The following is an 18,901-nucleotide window of genomic DNA, read 5'->3' on the forward strand; positions in this document are numbered from 1 at the left end:
CGTTTAAGAATGACATTCCTAGATTAGTCATTTCGTTTACTGTTTTGCCACTATTCAGCTCCATAGTGAGTATGGTATTTATCTCCTTTACTGCGTTATCGGTTGTATCGACTTTTCAGGGAGAAGACGACGTAGAGTAATCTCTCTCTCTATATATATATAGATACACACACACACACATATATATATACACACACACACACACACACACACACACACACACATATATATATATATATATATATATATATATATATATATATATATATATATATATATATATACATTCTTTTCGACCACCCGTTGGTTGTCAGTCAAATGTCCGATAGGCAATTTAGTTTTAGTTACCTTTTCACAGGGATTCGTCATGACATTATATTATTGACCTTAATACATATATATATGACCGCTCCGGTGATCTAAGTGGTTAGAGCATCTACCTCGAATGCTAGAGGTCGCGGGTTGGAACCAGGGTCGAGTCACAACAAAGACTAATAAAACTGGTACTAGCAGTTGCCTCGCTTGACGCTCATCATTAAGAGGTTAGTGTTCGGATTGGTCTGCCTGGTGTCATGATAACGTGACTGGGTGGGAAATAATGCTACATAACTGCATCATGATGCCCCACTGCTAGACATCACTATAAATTGTCACACTGTAGACATCATAGTGATATGAGTGAACCATTATTAAAAATCCAAATCACACACACAAACATATGTATGTGTGAGACAATAATACTACTTACTCATAAATTCTAAGCAAATGGAATAATATATTGCTAAATCACATTTCAGATCTAGGAATATATATTAAATTCTCTCAGCTGTTCATATCATGAAAAATGTCAAAATACAAAATAATCTCGGCTAAAAGTTGCATAAGACATGCCGATACCGAGGCCATTCATTATCATGGATATTAAAACAAGGGTCTTTGAGTACACGATGTTAAGTTAATTAACGAGCCACATAACATTGGTAAAAAGCAAAATCTACGAAGTAAACATTTTGGAATCTAATGAGTACGTTGCCAAAAACCTGTAGACAAATTTTGTTTACCGTACTTGATCCAGTCGTCTAAATTTCCCGTGCAGTGTACGTTTTTTTTTAGTACGATCCCCGTTATAACTGTTATAAGGGAAAACAAACATAAATAATATTTTTCCTTTGTTCATTTTCAAAACGTTCCTAAATCGAATGTTCAGCGTGTTGTCTGCGAAAGGCGGGATAAGAGGGGAATGTGACCCAATAATGGAGAAGACCATACTGCAGCAGAGACTACGTTGTACCGTTGCCATAGGTGTTTAGTTGGAGGCACTTGACATTTTTTTAATGATAGTCTACTTTGCCATCCTGTGACTAACTGTTTGGAACTTGTGACTGGTGGCAGGGAGTATAAATTATGGGTCGCATTTTAAGAAAAGCATAGGATAACATAATTCTAACTATTTCACAATAATATGAACTATTCCAATAATAGTACAAGATTCTTAACAAAAATTGTTTTCAAAAGTTGTATCATTATGTTACTTCTACATATCAACTCGAAAGAAATTGTTATGGTGCTATTATTAGACAGTTTGAAGTGCCATAGCTTTGTGATGTGCTATCCTTGGTCTTCACCTGCTGAATTGGAAGAACATTGCTTTGAATGTGTTAAGCGTTAGCCGATATGAATTGTTTACGATAGTTGTCTGAAGTTCGATACAGAACATTATATCTATATACGTACATTGATTAGAAGAAGACAAAAAAATTACCACCGATCATTATCATTTTGTTCAAATTGGATTCAATTTGCGACCTTCTTAACCGACTCTATTTTGATCATGTGTGTCTTAAAGTTTCTTTCCGCCGATGCAATTGCTACAGGTATGAAAATGACGGCTGACAGATATACATGTATCATCTAAATGTATCATATAAGCTCTGGAGAGAGATTGTGAGATATTATTATTCATTGGTATCAGTCAGTAATCTTATGATATCACATAATGTTAAAAAGCGGTGACCAGATTTACAGACAAAGTCTGTTATAAAGCCATTCTGCTACAAGTGCCTATCGCTACTAACCCGTATCGCAATTAAACATAATCTCAAAAGCTCAAAAGGTGTCATTAAATTCACTTAGCTTTTCAAATGATTGATCAACACAAGGGTATTGTATAAATTAACAATACACTTTCATGTCAGACAGGATACATGTACTCGGATTTTAATATCTTAACGCGATATGCAACAAATGACAAGTACTAAATTTATTCCGTAGAAGGAAGAGTGAAAATCGTTTAAGTTCATCACAGCTTTGTATGTACTCTAATGCTGTTGTACATGTATTCGTCTCCTGATTACCCGTAAGGCATGTATACCTATGCAATACGTTCGTATCTTAGCTTATCCATTTGGGGTACATTCTATATATCATATACGAAGCCCTTATTCTCGGACAACTAAAAAACGTCTCTTTCAATTTGGTAAACGTTGGCAATCTGCCAGAGTTTGTGATAGTTAAAACCAGGAAAACGTTTACGAAACACATGATATGTACCGTATTTACCGGAAAGTCTGCATGCATGCGTCCACACTTATGCAGAAAAATATTGCCTTTAAACTGCCCAGTATAGTCTATAAAAGCTTTTAAATGTCATATTTTGCTAAGATGTTTTCTTTTTGATAATTTACAAAAAGACCGTATTTTTTATTTGACTGATATCAATTTACAGACTATTCTGTGGTCTAAGTGTTTAGTGTGTTCTCCCCAGGTTCGAACCCCGTCCGAGTCATACCAAAGACTGACTTATACAAATCGTACTAACAGCTGCCTCGTTTGCCTCTCAGCATTAAGATAATGGGACAGGGTTGGACATGATGTTACATGCCTACGGCATGATGACCCAGTGCTAGACATCACTTTAAACTTCTGCCACAATGCAGACATTGTAACGACAGGACTAAATTATCAAAGTTACGTTAAAATCAAAATCCCACATTCACAGAGATACTTAATGATCAGAATTATTTTGGCATGTGAACTACATGTACGGGAATGAAATAAACTTTGGATAGTTAAACAAATGCGTTAGCTTAGATGCTGATGTAACGTAAATAATTGCTCGTTCTACAGCGGGTATTGGCCAAATATTACAGAAGTCTTACAAATGCCTTTTTGATCTGGAATGAATATATTGTCCGCTACCCATACTGTGTTCATTTTATAGCACATATCAAAAGAATCTAATTCGGTTGTTGGTGGAAGAATCTAGAAAAAGACCATGTATCCGCGGGAAACAAAAAGCGACAATGGCTTGATGTCGTTTATCTGTAAACCACTATAGACCACTCGGCCACTCAGGGCCAATAATATAATATTTATGAATTACGGAGAATTATGAATTCCGGTGTTGTTTTCTTTTTTTTATTGTGGGTGGGGTGGGGATAGTGGTCTGCGTAGTACTTAATAATCCAGTCTTACAAGTTTTTATGTATGTGTGTGTACGTGTGTGCAATTTTGATTTTTAGCGTAGCTTTAACAGTCATCGTTCAGTCATATCGATACGATGGCTAGCACGGGTGCACCATGCAGCCGACATGTCACATTATATTATATCCCACCCAGTTACATTATTCTGGCACCAGGTCGACCTGTCCTAAGACTAATATCTTAATGCTGAGCTCCAGGTTAGGTAGCTGCTAGTACTATTTTTATAAGTCTTTGGTATGATTCGGTCGGGGTTCGAACCTGCGACATCCTGAATCCGACGCGGACGCTCTCACCACGTAGGCCACCGGAACAGTCCTTATAACTTTAATGTGATAGATAATTTAGATACCAAACGAGTAGCACCGATATCAGTGGACAACATAATATATTTATAATATTGGCCTATTCTATTTTGTATTTTCCTGTTTTTGGAAGGTTTTAATGTCTCGTATGTTGCTTAACATTCCTCTTGTTAATATCATCCATAGTAAAGGTAAATAGAACAAACATTTTCAATATAGAACATACATTTGTAATTAATTGCTCATCTCTTTATATTCTGGTCGCATTTAGTCCTTTATGCCGTGTCTTTCTTTCTAACCTTGATCGAATACATACGAAAATTAAGTGGATAAGATTGCAGAATTTATGACAGACGAAAAACGTGTTTATAGTATATGTATATTAAAGGCCAATTTTAGATACATACGTTTAATTTTAATTAATTTTAGATACATCGTGATTTGTTTAAACAGATTGATAACCTAAATACAAACACAAAGCATGAAAGAGAAATCAACAAATAACAAATACTACTTTAATAATAATAATAATAATAATAAGATAAAGGAAGAGAACAAATATCATGCATTTGAAATTGCATCGAGCCTTGAAGATCAATTGACCAGAGATGTCCAGATGATGCTATGAGTTAAAAGGTTTTCTCATTTAAATGCTTACTACCTATTATCTATCTATCTATCTATTTATGTATCTATCCATACAAACATATATATATATATATATATATATATATATATATATATATATATATATATATATATATACATATACAGCTACATGCAATTTGATGTGTGTACTTATTTAATAATATTCAATAGTTAAAAATAACGAAGGCTGTTTCAAACGGCGCTATTTATAAATAGTTTATGTAGCAACACTTTCCATATCGTTTAAACAAGACACTGCCAGCTTGCAAATTGAAGTCTTTTGCAGAGAGAGAGAGAGAGAGAGTACACGTTTAGTGATGGAATAACTTAGATGACATAGCATTTGAATTGAATCAATCAATAGTTTACGGGCATTTCAGAATTGGTTAGTGCATCTATATATATATATATATATATATATATATATATATATATATATATATATATATATATATATATATATATATATATATATGTGTGTGTGTAAAATTTGCGTAGTGTACACGACATTGAGAAAAATGAAACAGAATGTACTTTCAATGACGTATCATTCTGTGCAAAAGGAATAGAGACAAAAAGGTTACAGGTAATTTGTTAGTACTGCGTCCATTAGTCACAAGAAGCAACCACCAAATTGCTGACATCTAGTTTGAAAGCATCTTAGATCCTAAACATTTGCATATTGTACATACCACAAGTATATCATACGAAGGTCGACGTCAAAAATTCTCTTAGATTTAGGAAGGAACACTCAAGTATTAGATAAGAAAATACCCGTATGGGTATACATAATTGTAGGATACATTAAGTTATGTCTCTGACGAGCATGAAACAATCTGCTAAAAAGGTCGTATGTGGATACGACATATACCGTGAATGCCGATCGCGTCAATCAATAAGAAAATACCAATGTATTTTTAAAATATGTTGGCAGCTTTTCAAATATTAACGGACTAACACAACAAAGACTGTCTATTATATTTTTAAAAAGTTGACTACAACTTAAAATGAAAATACAATAAAATGTTATTATCATATTATCATGCAATAAGTTGATTATTTAGCATTTTACAACTAAATAACGATTTAGCCAGAATGTTCAATCCATATAAAAATATAAAAATAACAAATTTAACACATCATCAAACTGGATACTCTCCAATATTTGTTAAACTATTATGCAAATATATTACGAAATATCGCGTTCCATATTACCTGATTATCAGAATGTCGATTTCAATTTACTGAAAATGTGCGTTATTTTTGTATTATAAATGGGAGAACAACTATAAATAGCTCTGATATGATTTCCACGCCCAGATTTTCTTCCAAGTAGAATATCGTGTAGCAACGTAAAGCTTTCAGGATACACATGTACACTATAGGTAAATAACTGAATAAGTTTACTTACTCTTGTGGCAGCTTGTTTACTGTATTAATATTTTCACTTCTCATGGTGCAACTGCTCTAGTATTCACCACAACCGTTTGTAGGTAAAGCCAACCAAAACATGTTTATAATAAATGCCATTTGCGTCAGTAGAAAAGTGTTGATATATCCCTTAAGTTGTCGTATGACTGACTTGGCAAAGATTCAAACATGATATGAATTGCATTGCAAAATACTACCTATAATAGGTTAAAGATATGCGGTTGCATCAATGTATATCTGATATGTATATGTATATGTATATATTAGCGACGTTTCAGTAACCTTTATGGGTTTTTTGTTTGTTTGTTGGCGAAACCTATAGCGATATCTGGACACCTAAATGAAAGGTGAAGTTGACAATGGAATATGTTAAGAAATCCAACTTCTAAAACAGCGAAAGAGATAGATAGCAATATAGAACCAGATATAAAATCTAGTATAAAGTGAGTGTATTATTCGAAACATAACTTGACCCGCACATTGGTGATCTGATCTCAAAACAGGACAATAATCACGACAACTGTGAATATTTCTTATAAAAGATTATTTCTGAACGGGAAGATAGGAAAAGCGTCGACTGGCTTCTCTCAGAAAAGAATCGTTAGTCAAGTATGCGGATTAATAGGAACTTTAAAATGAAAAGAGACCAACACATACTATACAATGGAATACATGTGAAGGCTGTTTGACACGTTAGCTTTGTATGTTGAATCACATTAGCACATACTGCGTTTTGTTTAGTGCCAGCTAACATAAAACTATTATAAAGGTATATTTTTTACTTGATGGACGACTTTCTTCTGCATTTGTCAATCAGTCTTTTATCGTTTATATGCGTTTTATTTACTGTACTTATCACTGCTATATATAAGACAATAGTGTCAGCCTTAATATCAAGGACAAACATCTCATGCTTTTGAATCGATTCGAGAATTTACTTTCCTTCTGAGTTTCTCGGAAACAAAAGAAATGCAGAGACATAAATACGTATGCAAACATATAGATGATAATCTGCACTGACTCCTGCACCAGGATTATTGTCTCTGAAAATGAAGCATGAAAACAAAGTGTCTACATTCATTATGATTATCGAAATATACCAGAAGCGTTTTCTCTGACATTTATGAGTTGTGAATGGGGGCGATATAGGCTCAATGGGAATTAGCATTAAAAAAACACCCTGGGAGGATATAGCCTCAATGGGAAATTTAACATTACGGAAACCCCTGGGGGGATATAGCCTCAAGGGAAATTAACATGGGAAAAAATCATGGGCCTGTTGAGCCTCAATGGAATTTAACATAGGAAAAGAAAATAATATTGGGCCTGTTGAGCGTCAAGGGGAAATGGAACAGGGTCAGAACCTTATTTGAATAGGGTCCCGACCTTATGGGTCTATGGAAATGGAACAGGCGAAAATTTAAACAGGGAGGGGTCTCTATTTTTTAAAAATAAAATAAAATAAAAAGCGGTAGGCAATTGAAAGTCTATCTCTTTTCGAGACCTATGAGTGGCCCTGAAAAGGGCCTTTGGTTTTATGTTAATATACCCTTAACATAAAGGGCATCTGTGACATCTTCGTCTTGTCCTTAGGCTGCACCTGACTGCAGGACCATATATTAAGACTCTTTTGAGGCATCCTTGCCTCTCCACATAGATTCTTCGCATCCACAGGCTGGTGTCTGTCCTGTGGATAACTGTCCAGTTAGAGGGGACATACATTGGCATGTCCGTCCGGAACATCATCGAGGACACAAGCGCTGAAGATTGTACGTCGGTCCACATGTTGGGGGTGCCGAGAACAGGTGAAGGAATGCAGTGAACTGCACGTATTTTTAGGGAGAGGAAGGATTGAAACGGATTGAGTTCGTTGACCAATCCAAACACGCGTTACAAAATTCAGTCAGCCCACGTCCAATCCGAAGAGAGCAGTCTGTGACGTCACGTGGTCTATATAGACTCGCTAGCGCCTGTGCGCAGTCAATTCATGCGACAGTTTTTCAACATGACGGAAGCTCAGAAAACGATAAATTGGGGTGCACCGGCGGTGGAGACTACCCAAGGGAACCCGGACTTAATTTCAGAAGAGGTGAATTGGGATTTTGTGGATTTTCTTACCTCGCAAGAATTTGTTCCGGAACCTTCGTCACCTTCTCCTTCATTACCTCACATGGAAAATTTTAGACAGAGACAGAAAGAAGAATTGTAAAAATTTATACAACGGCAAACGGAAGCGGAACAAGCTTTTCTCCTACAGCAACAGCAGCAAGAAGAAGAGGTAAGAAGAAAAAAAAACAACAAGAAGAAGCAGCAGCAAAGAAACAAGGGTGTGAAAGTCAAACGGTCACAGTACTGTTAGACATTTTAGCGGAGTTAAGATGTCTGAAACAAATGTATCAGACTTCTTTATTACGACCGAAGAGAATACGACCTTCCCGAGCTAAACACTCCAACCCTGTGACTAAGCCTACCGTACCACCCTTAGTGATTTCAACCAAATCATCATCATCATCATCATCAACAGTATGCAGTCCAGAAGTAGGCCTTGGCCGTGGCAAAGCCTTAACTCAGTTAAAATTGATTGCTTAAACTCACCCCTGCACCAAAAAAGGCCCTTTTCAGGCCCAACCACGTCTCTCGAAAAGATATAGACTTTCAGTTGCCAACATCCATTCAAACTCAACTAAACAAAAGCATGTTACCCGTATAATACGTGTGTGTATGAGTGTGTGAGTGTAGGATCTTATTTTAAAATCAAAGCCCAAAGACACTTACCTTTTATAGATTTCTATTCTAGTACAAATTTTGCAATTCATATCACAATTCACAACATAACACTTTAAAAAGTTGATACACTTCTTCTGTCGCATTCTTTACTCTCTCTGTTTTTTAAATTTCTTCACAGTCACAGTCTTTTCCTCCTCTTCCTCCTCACCATCTTCCTTTCTTCTTTTCTTCTCCAGTTTCTTTTTCTTTACCTCTCTGCTTTCTTCCTCCTCTTCTTCTTCTTCCTCTACTTCTTCCTCTGAAGAATCTCTCTCTTCTTCTGACTCGTCTTGTTTCTTTTTTGGGCAATCTGGAGCCCAATGTTCTTTTTCGTGACAATGATAACAGGTATCTTGACTTTTGTCTCTTCTAACCCCTTTTTTCTTTCTTGACGGTCTGGACACTCTGAAGACAAATGCCCTTTCTTCTGACAGATATAGCAAGTATCTTGATTTTTATCTCGAAAGGAAGGTGAGTAGTCCGACGACTGGTCTGAAGAAAATTTTCTAATGACCCCTCGCAACGCTCTGATGAAACGTTCGATCTGTGTAGTCTCTTTCATCGTTGTGCTCGGTTTGAAAGTGAAATGAATAGTGAAAGGACAAGACACATACCCTTTATATACGCTGGTCTGCTATGACTATAAATTAGTCCATGGTGTTTAAACTTATTCATTTGACTTTTTGCTATCAAGATGAAACGATCCAATTCATGTGAGAAGAACGAAGAAGAAAGAGGCAGAAACGTGATATATCTCCTCGTACCAGGGCTGAAGTCTTGGCACAAATTCATGCCAGTGATTTTGAAGAGGACATGAGTGAACCAGAATCCAAGCCTTCTAAACAAAATTCACCACCCTTAGTCAACCCTGAAAAGTACTATTCCATTCAAGAGACGGAAGAGCGTCCCTCGAAAAAATTTAGAACTACGGTTTATAAATACACGGTGAAGTTTAAAGATTTCAAGTCCGAAGTACCGTTAGAGAAAGCAGAAGGGTTCATCACCGAGATGTGGAATTCTTTGCTCACCACTCTCAAGCGACAACCCAAAGAAGACGATCGCTTGAGACTTTCCATACAACACGACGGTTTGAAATCCCCTGTTTGGATCGAGTTTAGCAGCCCTGCAGAATTGACCGCTTCCAAAGTCATGGACAAAATTCAACACGTACAACAATCTAATGACCAGTTTGACATCACCGATAGAAAAGCCACACTGGACATGACCCACGTCTCTCCTCCTCAAGGGACCGGACAACGCAAAAAGGCGTTATTGGTGAACGGTCTTCGCAGCATTAAGCGTTGCCTCGTCGAAATTCACAATTCTCAAGACCAGATGTGTTTAACAAGGGCTATCGTGGTGGGACGAACCTATGTCGACAAAAACGACACGGTAGAATGGAAAAGAGCCTGGAAAACTATTCGACAATCGGACCGAGCCAAACAATGAAGTGAAGCAGAACACCTGTTACACCTGTTACAACAAGCCGGTTTGCCCAAAGACACACCCTGTGGCATTTCTGAGATGCAAAAATTGCAAGATATCCTAGTTCCACGCTATACCTTGAAAGTGCACCCTCAAGATATGCGTGGGCATCTGTTGTTTCGAGGGAAAGACTTTAAGGATGGAAAATACATTCACCTCTATCATCACGATGACCATTTCGATACCATTGCTACTATCGCTGGATTCCTGGGATACAGTTATTACTGTAAGAAATGTGAATATAGTTATAATAATCGAGAGCAACACAAACATTGTGGATCGAAATGCTCAGCATGTTTGGCCTCTCCACCCTGTCTGAGCGACGGACAAGAACGAGTGCATTGTCCAGCTTGTCTGCGCACGTTTGTCAGCCCTGCCTGTTACCAATAAAATCTGAAGACGCAAGGTTCACATAAGAAATGCGCATTTCAACTGCTGATTGTGTCCCGCGAGTGGACAAAGCATACGTACCAACAGAGCCAAGGCACGGGTATGTCAAGGAAAGAAAACATGTCACATTTGTCACCACATCGTGGACATGGAACATCAATGCGACGTGCAAAAATATCAACCCCAACCAGAGAAAGAGGACGGTCATAAGAAGAAGAAAGGCAATTTCATCTTTTTTGACTTTGAATGCATGCAAGAGACCGGCATTCATATTCCTAATTTCTGCGTGGCTCATCGAGCGTGTGAGAAGTGCATTCAAGAATCTATCTTCAGTCATTGCCCTCACTGCAGTAAGATTCCTAGAGGGCGTGCAAACGTCTTTCGAGGACCGAACACGCTAGCCGATTTCGCCCGATGGGTCGTAGATTCCATCGACAAGACGTGGAGCCAAGAGGACATCGAACATTACGGAGATTGTCATCGTCATGCCACGGTGACGGCTCACAATTTCTCCGGATACGATGGACAGTTTCTTTTGAGATACTATACGAAACATGGTACCAAGCGTCCTAAAGTGACTTTGAACGGAGCCAAAATCATTTTATGCAAGTGGAACAAGTGCAGTTTAAAGATTCGATGAGTTACTTGGCCATGCCTTTGAGTCGAATGCCTAAAACGTTTGGAATGACAGAAATGGCTAAAGGTTATTTTCCACACTTTTTCAATACGGAAGCCAATCAACATGCCGTTCGACCCCATTCGCCTGAGGCTCACTATTACGACCCGACAACATGCGTACCGAATAACGAGAAGCTTTCTACGCTTGGTACCAGGCTCACGCCTCGGACACTTTTGACTTTCAGGAAGAAATGTTAAAGTAGTGTCGTTCCGACGTGGACATTTTACGCGATGCTGTGGAAAATTTCGAGAACTGTTCATGGAACACGGAGGGGTCGATCCTGTGAAAGAAGCTTGCACCATTGCCAAAGCGTGTTCCTTAGTGTACTGGCAACGATTCATGCCTGAAAAGACCGTGGCTGTCATCAGCCCTCAAACGACCAACTATGTCAAAGGTCAAAACTCGGTCAAAGCCCTACGCTGGTTACATTACTTGTGCGACTAGGAAGACAAATGGATTCAGCATGCCCGCAACGGAGGGGTCGAAAAGACCATCGAAACACATTCGGTCGATGGTTGGGACTTAGAAAACCCCAAGATCGTGTACGAGTTTAACAGTTGCTTATTTCACGGATGCCCCGTCTGCTACCCTGATCGCGGCACTAAAAGTCAGTTTTTACAACGAACCATGGAAGACTTGTACCAGGCCACTTGTCAGCGACGCTTAAAGTTAGAACAGGAAGGATACCAAGTGGTGGAAATGTGGGAACACGAGTACGATCACTGTTTGAAAACCGATCCCGAGTTTAAACGCATCGTGGAAAGTTACCAGTTCATGGACCCCCTGAACCCGAAGGATAGTTTGTACGGAAGAAGGACCAATGCCACCTGTTTGCTGTACCAAGCCGACGAAGAGAAAGAAGAACAAATCAAATACTTGGACCTGTGTTCGTTGTATCCCTACGTTTGCAAATATTGTCGCTTTCCTGTAGGGCACCCGCAATTGTTGACGGAACACATCGACCTGGTCAACATTCGACAATACGAAGGCTTGATCAAGTGCAAAGTTGTGCCTCACACGAGCCTATACCATCTTGTCTTACCTCACCATTGTCAAGGAAAACTGATGTTTCCCTTGTGCCGTACTTGTGCAGAAACGTACAACCAAGATCAGCCTTGTCAGTACACCCAGGAAGAACGGGCCTTGACGGGAACCTGGGTCAGCGTATAATTGTTCAAAGCTCTGGACATGGGATACCAATTGTTAGAAGTGTAAGAAATTTGCCACTTTCCCAAGACACAACAATACCACACAATATCACAAGGGAGACCCCAGTCAGAAAGGCATTTTCGCAGACTACGTGGATGCCTTTTTGAACCTGAAGCAAGAAGCCAGTGGCTATCCTTGCTGGTGTCACACTCCCGATGATCAAAAGACATTTAAAGAGAAATACTGGGCACAAGAAGGCATCACTTTAGATCACATCGAGAAAAACGAAGGCAGGCGATCGTTTGCCAAAGTGATCTTAAATTGCTTGTGGGGTAAAATGGCACAACGACCGTATTTACCCAAGACGGAGTAATTGACAGAACCTTCCCGCTACTTTCAGATGATTCACGACAAAACCAAATTTGTGAAACACGTGGACGTCATTCGCGAGGATTTGATCTCAGTGAATTACGAAGATGATCTGGATTTTGTACAAGACGACCCTTTTGGAAATGTTATCATTGTGGCTTACGTGACAGCTCATGCTCGCTTAAAATTGTACGAAGCCTTTGAACTGTTAGGGGAACGCGTCCTGTACTTTGACACGGACAGTTGCATTTATATCGATCACCCCAGTCAACAGCACCCTGACATCGAAGGAGACCGTTTAGGATCCTGGACAGACGAGCACCCCGACAACAAGATTCTAAGTTTCGCGAGTGACGGTCCTAAAAATTACGGCTTCCAATACCGGGACAAACAAGGAGAGGTGCACACGGAGTGCAAAGTGAAAGGATTGACTCTGAATTATCGTACCAGTCGAGTGGTGAACTTTGGCGTATTAAAAGAAGCCCTGCAGTCTGGAAAAGATGAACACTTTAAAGTGACCACCTATCAACCCAACAAAATTGTACGTTTACCCACTCATCACATCGTCAGTCGACCCTTGGAAAAAGTCTATCAAATCGTGTACCAGAAGCGAGTGCGGCTTCCCAATCACTTTACATTGCCATATGGACATGTCGGTATAAAACATTGGTTGTAAGTGGATAGCCACTCACCAGAAGGATGACTTCGCCACAACAAGAATCCAGTGAGAAACCCGATGAGAACTCCAAGATCAAACCCTACCCTTTTCCAGTCTACTTGCCTGACTATTGTGATTGTGCCCGTCGATTGGACACGTTTCAATAATGGCCTACGGATAGGGAAGGATTACCTTCTTCGCATGTTTTAGCTAGAACAGGATTTGTCTACTTGGGACCTGAGTCAGGATTGGAATACGAAGTACAGTGTTTCGCTTGCGGACTAAAGTTACGAATGGATCTATGTATCTACAAAGATTCAGCTATTCTGGAACAAACGCGATGGTCTCCGCACTGCCCTTAGCTTTCCGTGGCCTTTCCACCCATTACACTACGGTACAATTATGAAGGCACCTTAGAGACGGTACCTTCCAAAACAAGACATAAAAAAGGAACGATGTACAAGCTTGAGACTGCATTGCGCCTAGTATAAAAAGGGGCTATGGTCAAGATCGAAAGTTCATTGTGACTACCAAGACCAAGCGAACAAGATGAATACTTTCAGAGAAACACAAAACAAGTTAAGACAAGTACAATTCAAGTGTGGGGTTTCTGAAGTGGAATGCGATTGTGAGCCTTGCGATGGGAACGATGCTGTACGCTGTGACCTTAGCGATGCCGTAAAGCATCATGCGAACTTTGTTCTCACTTCCCCTATCATGGAAAGTGATGCTGTGCGTGTCGAACCTGAAGGATGCAAAATCGATGTCCCTGGTCATCGTGGACACTTTATTGGATTTCATGGTCAATGTGGATGTCCACCTTCACGTTTACCCCCCTACGGATGTCATCCAGCCCTGAGCAAACTCCTGTCCATGTCACCCTTCCCTCATCGAAACGAACCTGTGAAAGACGAATATTCGTTCCCTGTGCCTTTGTCTGAATACTGCGACTTTGAAAATCGTCTTCAATCGTTCAAAGGAAAATGGCCTAAATATCTGGGAGGACCAAACTCCGAAGAATTAGCCAGAGCCGGATTTTTCTACTTGGGCGAAGGGGATAAAGTCAAGTGCTTCAGTTGCGGTGTGTCACTTCACCACTGGGAACCACAAGATTCGGCCTACCTGGAACATCCTCGATCGTTACCGAATTGTCATTACTTACCCTTAGTGGTACCGAGACATTGAAGGAACTTACCATGTCGTTGAAGAAGAAACCAGATTGGCTAGGAGTCAAATGTTGGACATCACCGGGACCAGTATTTAAACTTCATTTCAAAAATGATATTGAATCATTACCTAAAGACCTGCAAAAGAAGATTTACAAGGAAGTTTGGCAGGGACTTGCCAGAGTGAAATCACAATGGGTAACTGTAGAACTTTTGTGTCGAGAAATTCACAAGAGAAAAGTGAAAAAAAAAAATCAATGTGTTAGATTTCTCTATGTCAAATGTGCATTCGTCCTATCATATCACACTAGACCGTTTACATCAAAAGACTTCAATGAGATTCTTGGACGTTACCCTGAGTGGTAATGGTCAGAAATTACTTACTGTGTGGATTACTTTTGCTCTAGGAGAAGATTGTGAATTGTACTGACTGACCTATTCATGGATGCTTTGCTAGAGAACATTCGTGGCTTGCCTGTGGAGTTGAGAGAAAGGATTTACCGAGAGCTGATCAAAATACAAGTGAAACGCAAACGCAAAGTCATTTCTCGATTTTTAAATTATGCTTTTTTCCAAAGTATAAGAAGACTGATTATGAGTGGATATTACATCAGTCAAAAAGGTAAACGAGGCTATTGGCCACCACCCAGTGATTCCAAAAACAGTGTATATACTTATGGATACTTTACAAGAGAACATTTTGGGCTTGCCTGTGGAGTTGAGAGAACGCATTTACCGAGAGCTGGTCAAAATACAAGTCAAACGTAAAGAACAATTGCATCCGTTATGTCATCGGTGTTTTAACCAATGGTACCTGAATAGTATAAGAGAACTGATTCGTCAGAAATTGTTTCAGTGGTCAGACCTTGTTAGTGAGTTAGTGAATGAACGAAATGTTCATCATTTTGGTTACTTCGAGATTCACCTAGAGCAAAACATTGAGGAAGACGAATTAAAGGATTATCAACATATTTTACGTGGAATCTGCTTAGCGGAAGAGGAAACTTCTAATGGAAGGTTGAACTGTAGGTTACAGTATTCGAGATTTCCTACTGGAGAACGAAGATGTCTGGGTAGAATGTACGTGTATTGCTTCCGAAAACAAAGAGAGTATACAAACAGGAATCCATGCCACGGCTTATGTCACAAGTGATTGAACAGATTCCGTGGAAGGAACTCAATGACCATATTCAAACCGTGGATCATTACCATCAATTATTACAAGAACTGTATCCATTCAATTTGGGCCGACGAATAGTGTGTGTCTTAGTGACTTGTTTTGTAGGATTTCGTTTACCAGCCGATTCCTTGTGGACTCTTTACGATCAGTACTTACCACCCAAATGGTCTTAAATGGTTAAGAAAGACTCCTTTTGCTCAAAGCCTCGCGTTTTCATCTGGATACTTCTCGACCTCTACGGGAAAAAAAGATTCGTGAACTTTTAGCTACCCAAGACGTGTATGACGATGTGTGTGTAGCTTGTGACTTACCCCCCACTGGACAGATATCCGTGCCTGGAGAAAAGGAGGTTTTGAGGCTTGGACCCAAGAAGTGGCCCAGTATGCACGAGAGTTGTTCAAGGAAAAATGTTACTTTTTAACCTGTGTTAGTGACGGTGCCAAAAGAAACCGTCACCCAAGACAGGACTGTCGTGGACATGCCTGAAAGACCCTTTCGGGAGGACACTTGTGTGACCTTACCTCCTATAGAACTGGTCAGAACATTACCCAAAACATGTTGTACAGAAACTTGTTTCTATTCCACGTTGATGATTTTGATGTGCCTTTTATCGTTGTACTTAAGCCTTTGACTTTTATGTATTTTTATCTTTCGTATTCATGTTTAAAACATTCAATAAACGTGTCCTGAAAAAAGTGTATAAACTCTTGTCTATTTTCGTGTCACAAGTGACATTCCTAGCACTATGGCTACCTCTGCTGTCTCTGCTCCCTCTTGCTCTCCTGTCAAAGTCATCGACGAACACTTAGATCGTGCCAGTTGGGAGGCTTTGTATCTTTGCCATCCCTTTAACATGTGCATTGCTGGACCTAGCGGTTCAGGCAAAACCGAATTCGTCAAACGTTTGATTGAACATAAACATCATTTGATCGATCGTACACATCGTGTGGTGTAATTAAATTTTGGTTCACTCGTAAAGGGCATCACCGTAATGTCAGTGTCGTTTACATTACTCAAAGTTTGTTTCAACAAAGTAAAGCCCATCGCACCATCAGTCTCAATGCGCATTACGTGGTCTTGTTTAAAACCCCTCGAGATAAATCGCAAGTGCAAGTCTTAGCCAAACAGTCAGGTAAGCCTTGGCTGACTCAGGCGTACGACGATGCAACTCAAACTCCACACGCTTATTTACTCGCCGATTTGAAACCTACAACCCCCAATGATTTGCGATTTCGTACCCAATTGTTTCACCGCTGGTGTCAAGACCGAGGGCCTGTCCTGTACACGTCTCCGTCCTCGACTTAATTTCGCTCAAAAAAAAATCTGTAAAAACCTCAGACACTTTTCGTCTGTCTCACACAGTTTGAACATGACGTCCCTTCAGTCGCATCTTCCCGTCAAATTGATTCGTGCCTTGTATGGCATCAGTCGAGAAAAAAATCCACAAATATGGGCTCGTGCCTTAGAAGCTAGTCTCAAAGAAGTCTTACGATGGTTCACGGTGACAGCACGTCAATTAGTGCAAGGGATCATTCAGATTCCTCATCAAACCAAACGCTTTTTTGATCGAAACAAAGTCACTTATCCCAACTGGCCGATCCCCGCATCAACACTCGAACCAAAAAACAGATCATTTTGAAACCTGGATGGAGCGGTACTCTAGGAGTGGTCATCATTCGCTCTCTCTTAAGATGGGATCCTAATGCTCCGTAAGTTCTCCCCAAGAAAAAAGTCAAACGATGCTCAAACAAAAAAACAAAGAGCCACGGTGGCAAGACCAGGTCCCCAAGGAGACGCGTGTCTCCAAGAACTTCTCCAGTGGCGGGACCCTCCTCTTACCAGTCACCACCCCGGAAAAAGAAAAGCCCCCAGAAAAAGAAACAGAGAAAAAGTCCCCAGAAGAAGAAAAGCCAACAGAAAACTAGTCGCAAGAGAGGCACTACGGCCAGGATGCAATCTTACACTCGCAAACCACGACTTGCAACGGCGGTCTCTGGTAGCCTCAGGTTCATCCACTTCTCCGTTGATGACACCAAGAACTGAAAAGTACTTGGAGACGTTGATTACACCAAGAACGTATCAGTTGATGACCCCAAAAACTTCCCCAGTGGCAGGACCCTCCAATTTAGCGGCATTGGCCGCGGATCACAAAGTACCTTCTCCCAAAATGAAAGTCCAAGAGAGATCGGGAATGTTACAAAGTTTACTGGATTTGTCCAAGCAAGAAGTGGCTCGATTTAGTACTTTGCGTACCTCTACACGACGTGTCACGACTGTCCTCAAGTTGATACGCCGTTAAGACAATCAGTGGCGACGCGTTCCAGTATAAAAAAGCCCTTGACCAAGTAAGGGTATCAGTCAACTTGCAGAAGATGTCACCTCCAAGAAGTCAAAAAAGAAAGAGATAAAGGCAGACTCGTCATCCGACAAAGCGCTTAGCCAAGCATCGACGTTACTCTAAGAAAATACACAGTCGTTCCAAGAAAAAGAGGCGTCAACAAAGGGGAGGATTCCTTGGCGATTTTAGGAAAAACATTGTCACCTTTATGACAAAGCGATAGTCTCCCAAAAAAGATAAAAGGGCGCGTGTTAAGTCATCGACGTTAATGTCTGTTTGGTGAATGTCCCGGAACCCACAAGCAAAGATGCCACCCTCGAGAAAACATTCCTCTTCTAAATCCCAAGGAAAGAAAAGGAAAAGACTGCCTCCACGTTTAGTCAAGCATGGGGACATGTTATCTGTCCTGCCCAAAGCTTCACCACCCCTGCGAAAAAAAACTCATTCAAACAGCCTCCAAAGAGGTGATCGATACCGTGTGCGAATGTTGTTTGAACGTCTTGAAAGGCACGATCCCTTTGTCCAAACACCAGAACAATGCTTAGGCAGACATCGTCACGTTCTTCGCCAAATGGTTCAAAAGAAAATTCCCCTTCGCCGAAAGAAGAAGATCTTAGTCCAACGTGGAGGAATGTAACAGCTCTTGCTAGGCCCCTTACTGAAAGGAGTCTTGGAAACCGTGTTGGGAGGACTGGTGGGAGCAAGATAAAAAGGCCATCTGAAGTCCCAAGATCTCAGAATCGACCCCTGACATCCCATGGAAGGACAAAAACGTGCTTTAGTGCCTTACAAACGATGGATGGAATACCATCGTTGGCAAGAACAACGCACCCCGCATTTACCTCCCAATCCCAATT

The 18,901-nt window shown here is 40.1% G+C and overlaps 1 protein-coding gene across 6 annotated transcripts in view; it reads right to left on the reverse strand.

The window, feature by feature from the left end:
* Nucleotides 1–18,901, reverse strand: part of LOC149793196 (uncharacterized) — a 495,646-nt gene that overhangs the window by 428,598 nt on the left and 48,147 nt on the right. Inside the window, exon 1 of one of the 6 annotated variants that reach the window (XM_089967156.1) lies at nt 5,845–5,993. The exons of 3 other annotated variants lie outside the window; for them this stretch is intronic. The gene's annotated coding sequence lies outside the window, so the exon portion shown is untranslated. Of the gene's footprint in view, nt 1–5,648; nt 5,668–5,844; nt 5,994–18,901 lie in introns of those variants that run through there. 2 more of the 6 variants (XM_089967153.1, XM_089967154.1) reach the window with 2 other exon arrangements.

The sequence above is a fragment of the Sinohyriopsis cumingii genome, chromosome 8 (assembly GCF_028554795.1).
Source record: "Sinohyriopsis cumingii isolate HCF-2022 chromosome 8, ASM2855479v2, whole genome shotgun sequence".
NCBI classification, from domain to species: domain Eukaryota; kingdom Metazoa; phylum Mollusca; class Bivalvia; order Unionida; family Unionidae; genus Sinohyriopsis; species Sinohyriopsis cumingii.